The 17,763-nt window shown below is 41.4% G+C and overlaps 1 non-coding gene across 1 annotated transcript; it reads right to left on the bottom strand.

The window, feature by feature from the left end:
• Window positions 1-4,307: 4,307 nt before the first annotated feature.
• Window positions 4,308-4,413, bottom strand: LOC115801968 (U6 spliceosomal RNA). The gene has a single exon (XR_004022345.1). It is a non-coding gene; the product is annotated as a U6 spliceosomal RNA (small nuclear RNA).
• Window positions 4,414-17,763: the final 13,350 nt, after the last annotated feature.

Genomic DNA, 17,763 nt, shown 5'->3' with positions numbered 1-17,763 from the left:
CCCTTGGATTCAGAACCCATCAAGATGCCAAAATTATACCTCTACCTAGATTTCTCTTCTCAGTCCCAGATTCTCATCTCCACTTCCTTTCTTGACATCTCCACTGTGAGGTTTTGTAGACACCTCATACCTAACGAGTCCAAAATGGAAGCTTTGAACCCACTCCCAAAACTACAGCTTCCAATAAACCCCCCATCGCCAGGCATTTATTTATTCATTCAAAACATATCAAATTCTCAGTGTGCCACTGAACGTTTCAGTTGCTGGAGAGAAACAGTGAACTAGACTGAATGTGCCTGCCTTCAGTGGCGCTTGCTCCAGATCTGCACTGTCCAGTACATAGCCACTAGCCACAGGCGATTATTAAGGACTTGAAATGTGACTAGTCGGAACTGAGGTGCACTGTCAGTGTAAAATACACACTGTATTTTGAAGACTCAGTACAAAAAGAACAGTAAGATCTCTCATTATTTTTTTTTACAAATTTACTTTACTTATTTATTTTTGGCTGCGCTGTGTCTTCGTTGCTGCGCCCGGGCTTTCTCTAGTTGCGGCGAGCGGGGGCTACTCTTCATTGCAGTGTGTGGGGTTCTCATTGCAATGGCTTCTCTTATTGCAGATCATGGGCTGTAGGCGCATGGGCTTCAGTAGTTGTGGCTCATGGGCTCTAGAGCACGGGCTCTAAAGCGCAGGCTCAGTAGTTGTGGCACACGGACTTAGTTTGCTCTGCAGCATGTGGGATCTTCCTGGACCAGGACTCGAACCCATGTCCCATGCATTGGCAGGCGGATTCTTAACCAGTGTGCCACCAGGGAAGCCCCTCCCATTATTTCTTATTTTATTTGCTTATTGAAATAATATTATGGATATATCGGTTTAAGTAAAATATATCATGAAAACTAATTTCACATCTTTTTTAATGTGACTACTAGCAAATTTTAAATTACCTATGTGTTTTGCATTACTTTTTAAAAAATTTTAAGTGGAAGTAGAGTTGATTTACAAATCTGTGTTAATTTCAGTTGTACAGCAAAGTGATTCAGTTATACATATATATATTCTTTATATATATATCTATATATTCTTTTTCAGATTCTTTTCCATTATAGGTTATTACAAAATATTGAGTATAGTTCCCTGTGCTATGCAGTTGGTCCTTGTTGGTTATCTCTTTTATATATAGTAGTGTGTATATGTTAATCCGAAACTCCTAATTTATCCCTCCCCCCCTTTCCCCTTTGGTAACCATGAGTTTGTTTTCTATGTCTGTGGGTCTATTTACTTCTGTTTTGTGTATAATTTCATTTGCATCTTTTTTTTAACATATAAGTGATATCATATGATATTTGTCTTTTTCTTTCCAGCTTATTTCATTTAATATGATGAGCTCTATGTCCATCCCTCTTGCTGCAAATGGCATTATTTCATTTTTTTTAAGGCTGAGTTATATTCCATTGTATATATGTACCACATCTTCTTTATCCTTTCATCTGTCAGTGGACATTTAGGTTGCTTCCATGTCTTGGCTATTGTAAATAGTGTTGCTGTAAACACTGGGGTGCATGTATCTTCTTGAATTATGGTTTTCTTTGAATATATGCCCAGGAGTGGGATTACTGGATCATGCATTACTTTTCAATTTGACAGCATTATTCTTGATGGACAGAGTAAACAACTAAACAAATAAAATAACAAGATAATGGCTTAAGTTGCTTTAATTGTGGTAAGTGACTTGAAGGAAATAAACTGAGGGAAATGATCCTCAGCCAGAAGCCTGGGAGTCCTGGATAATTTTTTTCTCAATTCCATCCCCATGTCAAATTATTTTTAAGTCCTGTTGCCTCCACTTCAAAATACATTGTAAATCTATGTGCTATCACCCTATCAACTACCACCCTCTGTAAGCCTTCTGCATCTTGCAAGACTATGCAAATATGCTCTGTTAACTCATTTCCTTGCTTCCCCTTCCCATCCTATGCAGCGAGATCATGTTCCTTTCCTCCTTAAAACCCATCAATGTCTTCCAGCGTTCTTCTCCAGGCTCATTTTGGACACCCTCCACCACCGAACACACACACCACACCCGTCTCCCTTGTCCTTCATCACTTCAAAGACTGCATTTGCTTCAGTTTCAGTTTAAACATCAGTTTAAACAGTCAGCCTCAGAGAGGTCATTCTTGACTATTCTGTCTCAAATAGTTCTTAATGAATTAAAAAAACTAATCTCTCCCCTGTTCCTCTGTCTTAATTTCCTCTTTGGTCTTTATCTATCTTGTTCATCATTGTACCCCAGCACTAGCACAGCCCTTGGCATATGGTAGACTGATAAATATTTGTTGACGGACTGACTGAAAGGGAAAATCCATTTAAAGACTCAGTACCTTGTTTTGAAGATGAAAGTTCTTACAGCCATTTAGCCCTTGTGTGTTGACTGCCAACTTAACATTTTTAACTATTTCTTTAGGTGAGAGATATTTAGACTCATTATCTTTTATGGGAAAGCAAGTTAACTGTTACATAAAAGATCATTTCCCCACTGTTTAACTTATTTCACAATGTGGAATATATAATATTAACTAAGTACCACGAATGGTCTTTAAATAAAAGACAGACACATAATAGCACCAAAATAAAGATGGATAAAGTCAACAGATCACCCTATGAAATACTTTGTCAAAAAACAAAGGTATTCTTGATATATTTTCTCATGTGCTTCTCCATCCTATGACTATTTGGTAGGAGTGGGTGCTGGAGTGCCTTTCCTCCCCGAAGTTGATGTTTCCTCAGTTTGGGTCCTGACCCTATTGATTGGCTCACCCTGCTGAGTGGGTTCTGACCTGAACGTCACAGATTTCTCAACCATCTAGGCTTGGTCAAACAAACCATACTGGTGCATGACTGAAATGAGAAAGCACAGCTTACATGAGTTTGGGACTTAAAGAATTCCACTCAATAGACTGATGTGAGAAGAGTCTGAATGGCAGGTTTTAATTTTTAAGTCAGTGAGAAACATGCAAAGGCGAATGCAGCGTATGTCCCCAGCAACAGAGGTTTTCCAGCTGTTGCCAAACCCAAGTTTATGTGCCCAACACACAGTGAGGCGAAGAAAATTGAAATGTCAGAGTTTGGAGCAGGGAAAGGTTTATTGCAGGGCCAAGCAAGGAGAACGGGTGGTTGGTGCTCAGAAAACCCTAAATCCCTGATGGTTTTCAGGGAAGAGTTTTTATAGGCAAAATTTGGGGTGGGGGCTGCAGTGTGTGTGACTTTCTAATGATTGGTTGGTGGTGAGGTAACAGGGGAGTGGTCCAGGAATCTTAGGCTCAGCCTGAAGTTACCATCTTCCACCTGGGTGGGGGGGCCTTCGTTCCTGAGGAAGAACTCAAATATACATTGTTATGGATATTCCCTGGGGAGGAAGAAGGACCCTGCCCCACCTGGTTTCTTGACTGCTCCTCCCCTATTTCTACATTCCCTCTCTTCCCTGATTAGCAACTGTTTGAATCTGCCCTTTGGAATTCAGGGAAAGTTAAGGAGGCTGAATGAACTCTGTTTCTTACAAACAAGAAATTGGGGGAGAAGGGAGCAATGCAGAGAAACGATTTGTACCTGGGAGGCCCTCACAGAGTCGTGCTTTGTTTCAAGATGAGGGCATAGACATACACAGAGGGAAGACCATGTGAAGACATAGGGAGAAGATGGCCATCTGCAAGCCAAGGAGAGAGGCCTCAGAACAAACCAACCCTGCTGACAGCTTGATCTCAGACTCCTAGCCTCCAGAATTGTGAGACAATAAATTTCTGTTGTCTAAGCTATTCTATTGCAGGAGAATGGGGCACAAGAAAATGGTCACATCTCAGGTCTCAGCCAAGTCCTTGGGACAGGCCACCAAGTGAGGGTCCTTGACTTTGCCCAGGGAAGAATTCAAGCGTGAGCCATAGTAAAGGGAAAGCAAGTTTATTTAAAGAGATACACATCCTATAGTCAGAATGTAGTCTGTCTCAGAACGTGAGAGTGGCCCTGGGTTGTGGGGTGGTTAGTTTTTATTGGCTGGGTAATTTCATATGCTAACAAGTGGGAAGAATATTCTAACTATGTTGAAGAAGGGGCAGGAATTTCCAGGAACTGGGCCATCACCCACTTTTTGGCCTTTTATGGTCAGCCTGGGAACTGTCATGGCACCTGTGGGTGAGTCATTTAGCATATGCTAATATATTACAATGAGTGTATAGGGAGGCTCAAGGTCTACTGGAAATTGAATCTTCCTCCATCTTGGGCCTAATTGGCTGTAACCAGAATTTTTTTTAAACAAAAATATGGAACGCTTTACAAATTTGTGTGTCATCCTTGCGCAGGGAACATGCTAATCTTCTCTTGTCGTTCCAATTTTCGTATATGTGCTGCCGAAGCAAGCACATGGTGGTAACCAGTTTTTGTCATATCCTCAAAGGCTGTCATTCTTTTAAAGGTTGTGCCCTTGGGACTTCCCTGGCAGTCCAGTGGTTAAGACTCTGAGCTGCCAATGCAGGGGGCGACGGTTCCATCCCTGGTTGGGGAGCTAAGATTCCACATGCCACCCAGCATGGCAAAAAAAAAAAAAAAAAAAGGTTGTGCCATGCCCCCTTCCTTCCTGTCTCAATTCAATCTGTAGTACTTTGCTATGACAGCCCTAGCAAACTAGTACACCATAATCGTTGTATTTTTCAGATGAGAAAACTGAAGAGCAAAGAGATTAAGTAACTTCTCCAATTAATAAATGAAAGAGCCAGGATTTGAACGTTGGTAAACTGATACCTAGACTTGTTCTCCTACCTATTGTGCATGCTTTCTGTGTGGATGAATTGATAAAGAAGATAACTGGATAGAGGGCAAAAAGTTTCCTTCTTGCTCCAACTGGATCACACACAATTAGGCCAATTATTGAAATGTATTTTCCAAGGATGTAATCCATATAAGGTCTTGATGTTTTCCTCTGCAGGAGCTGGCAGAGGTTGGGGGCAAGTAATAAAGTCCCCGGGTCAGCAACTGATGGGCTGGGGAGGTGCGCTGAGCTCCGCAGGACGTTTATAGAATGTAGATCGAGCTAGACTCTTGCTCCATACATTGCTCTGCACTCCTGTTGTTCCCAGCAGATCTTGCTGGAGTACCTCCTTCTGGCCTCTCTTGACAGCTGTACATCTATTAATACTGCAAACAAACAAAACAAAAAAACAAAAAAACCCTCATATATCAAGGAACACACTTAAAAAACATGGATGTAGATAACCTAAACGTTGGAGCTGTTACAGCTGAAGTGCTTTTAGTTCTAAGTAGGGAAAGCATTCTGTGACCTGTGAGTTTACACCTGGATCCTCCGCTGGTTGGGGTCATGAAAAGCACCATCTCTAGAAAGACTGAATTATTTTACATGGGAAAGGAAGGTCTGTTTCTCAGTGTACACTGCGGGGTAACACGGGACAAACTTGCCTAGTGAAAGGAATCCCTCAGGAAGTTTTTTTCTTTTAATTAATTAATTTTTGGTTGCGTTGGGTCCTTGTTGCTGTGCACGGGCTTTCTCTAGTTGCGGTGAGCAGGGGGCTACTCTTCGTTGTGTTACGCAGGCTTCTCATTGCGGTGGGTTCTCTTGTTGTGGAACATGGGCTCCAAAGCTCACGGGCTTCAGCGCTGTGGCTTGCGGGCTCTAGAGCGCAGGCTCAGTAGTTGTGGCTCGTGGGCTCTAGAGCGCAGGCTCAGTAGTTGTGGCTTGCGGGCTTAGTTGCTCCGCGGCATGTGGGATCTTCCCGGACCAGGGCTCGAACCTGTGTCTCCTGCACTGGCAGGCGGATTCTTAACCACTGCGCCACCAGGGAAGCCCAGGAATTTTGTTTAAAGAACAGATTCCCAGACCCCCGCCCCATCCCAGCATGGGACTCTGGGAACCTGTATTTTTACCAGACGTCAGAGATTTTTATCATCAGGCAAGTTTGAGAAACATTTTAATAGGAGAGAGGCTAGAGCCACGAAGCCATTTCGACACATCTCTGTTATTCCCAGTCTAAGATCTCGCTATCTCTTTCCTGGATTATACCAACATCCTCTTATTACAGCTCCAGGTTTCATCGTGGGTCCCCTCCAGTGCCTCGTCCTCAGAGCAGCCAGAGTGACACATTTAACACGAAAGCTGGGTCATTCCACGTCCCTGCAAATATTTCTGCATGATTTCCCACTCTACTTCGGAATACAGTCCACAATCCCGAGCAAGGCCTGCTAGCCCTGTGTCCCCCAGCCTTGCCTCTTTCTCTCTCCCTCTTTTAGGCTCATGACCAGGTGCACTGGCCCTCCTCGGAGCTGCCCTCCTGGTACTCACCCTACACACATCTCTCCCCACTCGACTCAGGTCTCAGCATCCACCATGCTTGCTCCTGGTGGCTTCAACCCCCATCACCCTCCCCGCTCCCCACTTAGGAAACCAACGCTAGCCAACCTGTCTTTTTTCAGTATTTTCATAGCATCCCACACTGGTAGCACTTGGCACCGCTGTTATTAATCAATAAATTAGCTGTGCTTAAAGCCTATTTTTTCATCTCAAGAATTAAAGTTCCCTGGGCCAGAAATTGGGTCTGACATTTTCCCACTGTTTCCCCAGTGTCTGGTCCATGGCCCGGCACATAGTAGGTACTCAAAAATGTTCTAAAAGTAAACATCAAATTTAGTAACCAGTAATAATAACAGTCATAGCTACTTCCGCCCACGTGGTTGGCATATGCTGGGTGCTTTGACTTCCATCTCTCCAGTCTTCATACCAGCATGTGGTTGTTATTGTCTCCATTTCCAGAGAAGGGAATTGAGACTCAGAAGGCTGCATGCTTTCCTCCAGGTCACAGAGCTGCTCTGGGGTCGAGCTAGGACAATATCTAAAGTCCATGCCCCTTCCATTCTGCCTGACTGCTGAGGTGCTTCCTGGAACACTATAGTTACCTGCCTTCTTAAAACTCCTCTCTTAGGAATTTCCTGTTTATTCTCTTCTTGACACTGCCAAGCTAGTCTCTGCTAACAGAGACAGCTTCTTGCAGGTTTGGCTGAAACTGATAGCTGCTTTTCCAGGAGAAAGTCTGTTTGAGGCTTACAGTCAAATGGAAAAAAAAAAAAAGCTATCAATGCAGCAGCATTATGCAGGTGCCTTAGTGTTCTTTAAAGTGAAAAAGTTCCAAAATGTAAGTCTCTTTAGGTGACTAAGTACAGAACTAACAGATGACACTGCAAGAATACACAGGGGACATGGGAGTGCCAGGGCCCCGAGGCCGGCTGCCAGCAAGCAGCCTCCTGGGAACTGGCAGGTCTTAGGAGCCGCGTGGCTGTCGAAGGGACTTGGCCAACAAGATTCCTTTCTCCCCTGCTTGCCACTGAGGCTGAAGGATGCAGAGAGGCAGGCCAGGGGCAGCCAAGATTACGTAACATGTATGTTCTATTTTTTAAATGGAAGTAAAGTGTTGTCTAGTTTGATACCGTAAAGTTTAAAAAAAAAAAAAGTATGCTGAGGTTTTCATGGCATTCAGTTTTTTTTGTTTTTTTAAAATAAATTTTATTTATTTATTTTTGGCTGCATTGGGTCTTCGTTGCTGCGCACGGGCTTTCTCTAGTTGTGGTGAGCGGGGGCTACTCTTTGTTGCAGTGCGCGGACTTCTCATTGCGGTGGCTTCTCTTGTTGCAGAGCACGGGCTCTAGGCGCACAGGCTTCAGTAGTTGTGGCGCACGGGCACAGTAGTTGTGGCTCACGGACTTAGCTGCTCCACAGCATGTGGGATCTTCCCGGACCACGGCTCAACCCGTGTCTCCTACATCGCCAGGCAGATTCTTAACCATTGCGACACCAGGGAAGTCCGACATTCCGTTTTTGTTCCTTGAATTTCCTCCCCAGCCCACAGTTTGCCTGACAGAAAGACCCGTGGTAGGTTTTGTGGTGGCCAGTTGCTCCTCTAAAAGCCAGAGTCATGCCTCCTCTGGGAGCGAGAGCTACCGCGGAAAGTAAAATACCTTGAGGAGCTTTCTGGATGGGAAATCGCAGGCAGCAGGGAGGGTCTTGTAGCAGTGGGGTCATGAGCCTGAACTGCTTGTGCCTCGGAAAGTGGGAGGAATTCTTGTTCAGGAGATGCGGGTTCAACAGAGGAGGGGGAAGGAGAGAGAGAGCAGGGTTATAAGGGGGAAGCTGGAGCTTGTGTGTGGAAGGAAATGGTCAAGGAAACTTTGTTTTAATGAGCAGGGCTGTCCAGTACATACCCTTGGGGCCTGCTGTGGAAATCAAGGGACCGGGTTGAATTCTATAAAGGGGTCCACAGTGCAGAGTGGGAACCACGATTCAGCAGAGGTGGAACCTGGAGGCAGAGCTGGACGAGAACAAACAGCACCTTGACCCCTCCTGGGACTTCACCCAAAATGTACAAAGGAGTTTGCAGACACCGTTTCCTAGATTTCCAGGGGCAGGGAGACTCCAGCTGACATCTGGTTTGCGTCTGTAGAGAGTTCCTTTCCCAGACTTGTCTCTCAACTTCATCTTTGGCATCTCTTTTTCTTTTATAGGGAAACCGTGGTACAAGGAACAGGAGTTTTGGAGACAGACTGACCTGAATTTGAAACTGAGCTCTGTCTCAACTGTTTAACCCAGCTGAACGACAATTTTGTTAGCTATAAAAAGCAACTCAAAAAATTTTGCAACTATCCCCACAGGCACTCCCTATGCCTCTTCCCTGCTTTACTTTTCTCTGTAGAACTTATCACCTTCTAACATAATAAATTTTTTACTGATTTCAAAAAAAAAAAAGCATCTCACAGGACAGGATTACGAGGAGGTTTAAATTAAATGACATATCATACATGGGTTAAGAGTTTAGGTCTTGGAGTCAGACTGCTTAATTCAAATCCTGGGTCCACCGTTTGCCGGCTGTATTAATTTCTCAGCAAGCTATTCAACTTCCTTTTATGAAAAATAAGGCAAAAACTAGGTTGTTGGGAAGATCAAATGAGATAATACAGTAAAGCGCTTAGAACAGTGCCTGGCATTACAGCTAGCGTTTAATAAGTGTTAGCCATCATTGTTGTTACTATTATTATATATGTAAAATGTCTGGTCTTGATAGTTCATTAATTAATGACTTTTGCTCTTTAATTTTATAGGAATACAAGATCTGAGAACTCCCATGCTACCGACAGCTCTTTTTCCCAGAGGAATTAACTAAAAGAGAACCAACTGATCACATACATCAGTTATGAAGGTGCATAGAAGCTTTAGTCATTTCTCTCCTCACTTTATCCTTTATAAAGACCTCTGGCTAAGGGGTTTAAAATGTTGTTGATACAGAAATATTTTTATTTGGAAAAAAAAAATGCTGTCAGTTCTAAGAAATATACCCTGTGTTTTTCTTTGCCCTTCAACAATCTCCTTGTAATTTGAATCACCAGGCCTCATGCTCTCACTGTGGAGAGTCTGCTCTGCCTTTGATGCTCTTCTACTTTCTTACATTTAAATTCCTGTTATTGCTTTAGGTTGATTGTTACCAACTTTCCATTGTATTTGCAGCATCTACATGCCAAGGTTGTGAAAGCCATTCTAAATAAAGGGTTTTCAAAAGCAAGTTCTGGAAAGGGAAGCTTTCCAGGCCCTGTCACTGTGGAACAATACTATTTAGTGCTCTGGTTGTGATGGTCCCTCCTGGGATAAGCATGGCTTGGTGGATAGAGGGCCTGAGTTCAGGGCCTGGCTCTGAGCTTAGGTATGTGACCTTGGTCAAATCATTTACATTTTCTCTTCTTTAGTTTCCTCAGGTAAAATAGGATAGCTGACTCCGGAGGGAGGGAGAGGAAATAAATTATCTATATAGTCCTGAGATATGGTTAATGCTCCACAAGTGCTGGTTCTTACTGTTAATGGTTAGGATACTTTAGTAAATTATTTCAGGCCCCAGACCAGACTCTTTCCCATCCCTGCTCAGCAAGTAATGAAATCTAGTAGTGCTGAAATGCCAGGAAGGGTTTGGTGTTGGTGGTTGGTCGTATTGCCCAGCCCTGCACACTGTCGTAATCTTGAATGTAATGGTTCTGAGTCTCCTGAGGTAGCACCCTGCCTTCTCATTACCTGTGGCAGCCTCCCCTCTCGAGAGATCTTCTTAGACCAGCACACCCCGTCCTGCCTGGGGCGGGATTCACTCACCTCAGCTTCTCTGGGTGACTTAACAGCCAGGCCATTTCACTTTCCCCAGCTGGCTTTTATAGATTCTGTAAGATTCAGATGATAAAATCAGTGTGAAATGATTTTTAAATTGGGAAATGTTAGAAAAATATGTTATTTTGTAATAAGTTGATAATAATGGTTATTGTAATAAATACCCAGGCTTTTCTGAAGCTTGTTTTTTCTTCTTTTAGTCATAATGCTGGGGATCTTAGGCATCTGATTCCTCTCCTTTTGCAGTGGTGGTAATGTTGAGCAAGGTTCTATATCCGAGAAAGGTTGTGAAATGCATGTTAGTCAAATTTTGCTAATTATTAGCCACAGTATATGATTTGAAGGAGGAAGACAGAGGTTTTGGGGGGGATTACTGAGTGGAGTTAAACTATCCACATGTGCTTTAAATTTGGATAACTTTGGAGAGTGTAGAAGGGGCGTATTTTGAGGCATTATGTTATAGATTGTCGATTTCAAGCTCAGAAATGAATGGAAATGCACTTTCCTTTATTTCCAAATGGCTGTTCTTTTTGGAATCCTCAGTATACTTTCTCATTTGTCCCTTAGTAAATACACCTAGTCTTTAGTAGAGGTTGAAGGAGAAAGTACACACTGTCCACCTTAGTCTAACTGCGCTCTTTACTGAAATGTTTATAAGTTTGGGCAGGACTACCAGCTGCTCTATTTGCTGAGAAACCCCATTTCCAATTCCTCTGACTTTGAGGGTCACCACAGCCCAAAGCCACCCCAGCCCCCAGGACTCTGGTGCCCTCCCGGACAGGATTCTGCTCTGCCTGTACAGTGTCCAGCAGTAATGGGAGTGCTTCTACCCTTACTTACAGAAGAGATTTTTATATAAAAGGCCCATACGCAGACACAAACTCATTTGCAAGTGTACCGGGACCTCTGTTCCACTCCAGTCAAAATGTCCTCATTTGCTAAGAAAAACCTGAATCAGGGCTTAAAAACCATGACCAATATATAAAAGCACGTTTCTTCTAAGAACTATGAGTTCAAGATCTATTTAATATTTCTCTTGGTTTCCCCTACAACACTTTCTTTGTGCTACCATTATCGAATTTACTATATGTTTCCCCCGGGCCTTCCAGTGGGTTGATTTTGTCTGTAGAGATAGCAGATACCTTGAGGGCAGGGGCCTTCTTTTGCTCGTCTTATTCTGGGGCTTTGTCTTTGTTGTGTGCTAAAGTGTTTTATTTTTATTTATTTATTTTTTTTGCGGTACGTGGGCCTCTCACTGTTGTGGCCTCTCCCGTTGCGGAGCACAAGCTCCGGACGCGCAGGCTCAGCGGCCATGGCTCACGGGCCCAGCCGCTCCGCGGCATGTGGGATCCTCCCGGACCGGGGCACGAACCCGTGTCCCCTGCATCGGCAGGCGGACCCCCAACCACTGCACCACCAGGGAAGCCCTAAAGTGTTTTTGACTTGAATAAAGTGTGGGGTGGGGAAGGTAGCTTGAGAAAGATTGAAAGAGAAAAATATTAAACAATTTTCACTTTTTGAACATAAATTGAATGATTTTATATTAATTAAATTTTTAGAACTTGCTATCACATCAGTCAAGGTAGTTTTTTTTTTTTAACATCTTTATTGGCATATAATTGCTTTACAATGGTGTGTTAGTTTATGCTGTATAGCAAAGTGAATCAGCTATATGCATACATATATCCCCATATCCCCTCCCTCTTGCATCTCCCTCCCTCCCACCCTCCCTATCCCACCCTTCTAGGTGGTCACAAAGCACCGAGTTGACCTCCCTGTGCTATGCGGCTGCTTCCCACTAGCTATCTATTTTACATATGGTAGTGTATATATGGCCATGCCACTCTCTCACTTCATCCCAGCTTACCCTTCCCCCTCCCTGTGTCCTCAAGTCCATTCTCTATGTCTGCGTCTTCATTCCTGTCCTGCCCCTAGATTCTTCAGAACCTTATTTTTTTTCTTTATATCCCATATATATGTGTTAGCATACAGTATTTGTTTTCCTCTTTCTGACTTCACTCTGTATGACAGTCTCTAGGTCCATCCACTGCACTACAAATAACTCAATTTCGTTTCTTTTTATGGCGGAGTAATATTCCATTGTATATATGTGCCACATCTTCTTTATCCATTCATCTGTTGATGGACACTTAGGTTACTGCCATGTCCTGGCTATTGTAAATAGTGCTGCAACGAACATTGTGCTACATGACTCTTTTTGAATTATGGTTTTCTCAGGGTGTATGCCCAGTAGGGGGATTGCTGGGTCGTATGGTAGCTCTATTTTTAGTTTTTTTTTTTTTTTTTTTTTTTTTTTGTGTGAGCCTTTCCTGTTGTGGAGCACAGGCTCCGGACGCGCAGGCTCAGCGGCCATGGCTCACGGGCCCAGCCGCTCTGCAGCATGTGGGATCTTCCCAGACCGGGGCACGAACCCGTGTCCCCTGCATCGGCAGGCGGACTCTCAACCACTGCACCACCAGGGAAGCCCCTATTTTTAGTTTTTTCAGGAACCTACATACTGTTCTCCATAGTGGTTGTATCAATTTACATGCCCACCAACAGTGTAAGAGGGTTTCCTTTTCTCCACACCCTCTCCAGCATTTATTGTTTGTAGATATTTTGATGATGGCCATTCTGGCCGGTGCGAGGTGATACCTCATTGTAGTTTTGATTTGCATTTCTTTAATGATTAGTGATGTTGAGCATCCTTTCATGTGTTTGTTGGCAATCTGTGTATCTTCTATGGAGAAATGTCTGTTTAGGTCTTCTGCTCACTTTTGGATTGGGTTGTTTGTTTTTTTAATATTGAGCTGCATGAGCTGCTTGTATATTTTGGAGATTAATCCTTTGTCAGTTGCTTCGTTTGCAAATATTTTCTGATGGCTGTCTTTTTGTCTTGTTTATGGTTTCCTTTGCTGTGCAAAAGGTTTGAAGTTTCATTAGGTCTCATTTGTTTATTTTTGTTTTTATTTCCATTTCTCTAGGAGGTGGGTCAAAAAGGATCTTGCTGTGATTTATGTCATAGAGTGTTCTGCCTATGTTTTCCTCTAAGAGTTTTAGAGTGTTTGGCCTTGCATTTAGATCTCTAATCCATTTTGAGTTTATTTTTGTGTATGGTGTTAGGGAGTGTTCTAATTTCACCCTTTTACATGTAGCTGTCCAGTTTTCCCAGCACCACTTATTGAAGAGGCTGTCTTTTCTCCACTGTATATTCAATTAAGGTAGTTTTATAAAAGTAATGTTACTGTTCTAAAAAGTACTTACATAATTCATTTAACTTTTAAAAATCAAGAATTTATTAGCACTCAGGCAAGTTCTTTCTGCCAGTTTTCAAATAGTTGAGCCTTTTTGGGGCGTATATTTTGTTACAGTTTATTTATTTTAACTGAAATATAAATCTTTATGTTAATTAGTCCTCAGATTTCTGGGTTTTATCAAATATACATCCTTCCTTGGGTTTACTGGAAAAACCTGCTAGTTGTATACGTAAGTTTTGTCCTAATCCTTGTGTTATTTGGATTTGGGACTTGTAGAAACATGTAGTTAGCTTACTTGTTTGCTTTTTGATACTGTTTTCTTAAAAGCAAGAAGACATTATTTCAAATAAGTGAAATAAATTTGGGGTCACTAACATAACCAGAAGGACTGGCAGCTATAATTCTTTATCACATGTGAGCTTTTAAGAAAACTGGGCCCAAGGGCATTTAAGGATACAGAAGTTTTCTGGGCATTCAGGGTCTGCCCTCTATTGGTGAGATGCGCTATTAAAAAAAGCCTTTATCCCTCAGAATTCTGCACTAGGTTGAAATAAGTTTTATCAATTAGACATAGTGTTTATGGGAAGTCAGGTATGAATAAAGTAGAGAACACTTTACACACTTAAAATTTTTTCTTAGTCTGGGACTTGTGGTTAATGCAGCAAGAAGGATTGGGGGAATACAAAAGAAAATAGGCAAGTTAAGGACAATTTTCAGTTTCACATATAGAAGAATATTTACTTTGAAATCTTGGATTGCGTGAAGAATTGGACACCTTTACTGAAGTAGGAGAAATGCCCACTTCATTTTCATCCATGTACCCAATGCAGTATTTCATTTTACATAAATATGTCTTGATCCTTTTTATGTACCAGTTACTCGCTAATAGTAAACCCAGTGCTCTTGTTAGTTATGAATGAGACTCTAAATATTTTGAGACACAAAAGTTTTTAGTTCATTGCAGAATACCATCAATTTAAGGGTTTCTAAGTTACAACGAAGTTTAACTTTGTGAAACAAAGTTACAATATAACTTCATTGAAATATTAAAGTTTAATGGATCATTACACACAAAAATAAGATTTTCTGCTATTTTGTATTTATATCTTATGTGATCTTTTGCATTAAAAAGTTACTATACGTGAGAAGTCTTGGAGAAGGAAAACACAGTTTAATATATTACACCTATGGACTAAATGCTACATGAGTGGGTTCTGGAACTTAACTGGGTTTACAGATTGACATTTTCATAATGGAAAAACTCTCTTTGGTAATTACTATTCAAAGTTGTGAGTTATTTACCCCTTTGTCTAGTTGCTTATCTTGTAGACTTTGGTACAGTCTGAAGTATAAGTAAATTCCTGTGTTAGCTACATAAAAACCTGTTATTAACACATTTTTAACCAGAGACATATTATGGCCACAGGTGTTAGGTTCTGCAAAAATCCCCTGGTCAGTAATTAATAAGCAACTTCAAAGAATACCCAAACCAAAGTTCCTTTATTATGAAGCTCTCTCTTTAAAAAAAACATCCAGCAGAAAAAATGTGCTATATTCCAACCCCTTTAGTTTTAGAGTATCAGCACCACTCCCAGAAAATTAAGTTCACAGCGGTTTCTGGGTACCATGATTTTTGGGGGAGAAAAACAAATCTCCCAGGGTGATACCTATTATCCCTGTATTCAACTTTCCCTTCTCCTCTTCCTCTTCCTTCTTCTTCTTTGTTCTGTCCTCTTGGATGGATGGGTTGAAGAATTATGTACCCCTAAAGATATTGCATTCTAACCCTCAGTACTTGTGAGTGTGATCTTATTTGGAAATAGGGTGTTTGCAGCTGATCAAGTTAAGATGAGGTCCTTAGGGTGGATCCTAATCTAATATGATTGAGTCCTTATAAAAAGGGGAAATTTACACAGAGAGACAGATGCCTAGAGAGGGAAGACCATGGGAAGACACACGGAGAATGGCACCTACCAGCCAAGGAACATCCAAGGATACCAGAAACTGGGAACCCTTTGAAACCATCAAGATGCCAGTTTTCTCGTATGGACACCAAGGGGGGAAAGCGGCAGGGGTGGGTGGTGGTGGTGGGATGAATTGGGAGACTGGGATTGACATATATACACTAATATATATAAAGTAGATAACTAATAGGAACCTGCTGTATAAAAAAATAAATAAAACAAAATTAAAAAAATTTTTTAAAAAGTTGCCTGTTTTCTGTTTTGTATGTTTACTTTGTGGTTCCCTATGTACCCCAGCATCCATTCACATCCTTTGCCTCCTGTTTCCCCACTTTTTTATGAGTTTGATTTTGGTTTTCTGAAAGTCTGAATGTTACCTTCATTAGTGTCCTGGAATACACTGAAAATCATTCTTCCTTACATTTCACTGACACTGTATTGCTTTTCCCCAGGTAGGTTCTGCTTGCCTACATTTTATATGTGAAGGTTTCCTCAGCACTTCAGAAAACATGTACTATATAAAATCCAAATGTAATTATTCTTAGAAGACACTATACGGTGAGGATTGTTAAATGGAAGCTTTTATTATAATTACCAACCTCACATGATACATGGTAGTACATATATACTTTGATTCCTCTCTCTTCCTTCACTGGGAAAAGGCTGATGAATTGAGGAGAATCTTAGAGTCATGCCACTAAAAAATGTTCTAATTCAGAATATGTTAAGCATTAACTAAATTTATTCTGTCAGTTTTTTCATTATCTGATTCATGTCTCTCATTAGCGATTTTAGTATAAAATAGTTGCATTTTCTCAGAGTATATAGTAAGTATAACAAAAACAGAACCTTAAACACGTAATGAGGTTTGCTCATTTTTTTCTGTCTTAATTTTATGCTTGTATGTTTTGGGATATGAATCAGCTGCTTCTATACCACAGGATTGGTTCTTGTGATTCCTGCTGTCCTGAGACCCCAAAGCACACACACACATATTTACATACGACATTTACATTTATACTTATATATATATGTGTGCATGGATGTCTGGGTCCGTAGTTGCATTTGAAGTTTGTGTCAGTTTAGCCACTATAATTGGCTTCTTCCTGCTCTCAGATTTACTCTGGCAAAGAAATAGATTATATTATATAAAAGGAGAGGCATGTTGGACTAGCTTTTGCAAATGGGAAACTCATCAAGAGATAGTGACCCAATTTACTCTGGAATTTGTTATGTGGGGTGGAAGGACAGAAAACCTTTTTAGCAAGTAGAGTGATTCCTAATTTTGGTTCTGGTCTTAGAGAGGAGGGGGATGATTACCCCTCCAGCTCCCAGTTGTTAGGAGCAGGTATCTGTAGCCTCCTCCCATGAATCCAGCCACATCCCATTTCAACACTCTTTTTTTTTAATTTTTGAATTTTATTTTATTATTTTTTTAATTTTCAGAATCAGAAAATTTAATATTGATATAATACTATTATCTAATCCACAGTCCATATCCAAACTTTATGTCTTCCCCCAATATGTCCTTATAGCATCCCCCTCACCCCACCCCAGTCTAGGATTCATTCTGGTATCATGAATTGCATTTTGCTATTGATTTATTCTTTAATCTGGAGCAGTTCCTTGGCCTCTCTCATGTTTCTTGGCATTGACACTTTTTTTTAAATTTTTTGGTTTTATATTTTCTATACGGCACGTTCTTATTAGTTATCCATTTTATACATATTAGTGTATATATGTCAATCCTAATCTCCCAGTTCATCCCACCAGCACCACCCACCCCCACCGCTTTCCCCCCTTGGTGTCCATACGTTTCTTCTCTACATCTGTGTCTCTATTTCTTCCTTGCAAACTGGTTCATCTGTACCATTTTTCTAGGTTCCACATATATGGATTAATATACAATATTTGTTTTCCTCTTTCTGACTTACTTCACTCTGTATGACAGTCTCTAGATCCATCCACGTGTCTACAAATGACCCAATTTCATTCCTTTTTATGGCTGAATAATATTCCATTGTAGATATGTACCACATATTCTTTATACATTCGTCTGTTGATGGGCATGACCTGGCTATTGTAAATAGTGCTGCAATGAACATTGGGGTGCATGTGTCTTTTTGAATTACGGTTTTTTCTGGGTATGTGCCCAGTAGTGGGATTGCTGGGTCATATGGTAGCTCTTTTTTTTAGTTTTTTAAGGAATCTCCATACTGTTCTCCATAGTGGCTGTATCAATTTACATTCTCGCCAACAGTGCAAGAGGGTTCCCTTTCCTCCACACCCTCTCCAGTGTTTATTGTTTGTAGATTTTCTGATGATGCCCATTCTAACTGGTGTGAGGTGA

The sequence above is a fragment of the Delphinapterus leucas genome, chromosome 5 (genome assembly GCF_059928025.1).
Source record: "Delphinapterus leucas isolate spDelLeu-1000000601 "Yukka" chromosome 5, BTC_Dleu_Yukka2, whole genome shotgun sequence".
NCBI lineage: Eukaryota > Metazoa > Chordata > Mammalia > Artiodactyla > Monodontidae > Delphinapterus > Delphinapterus leucas.
This window is presented reverse-complemented; position numbering and strand designations above follow the sequence as displayed.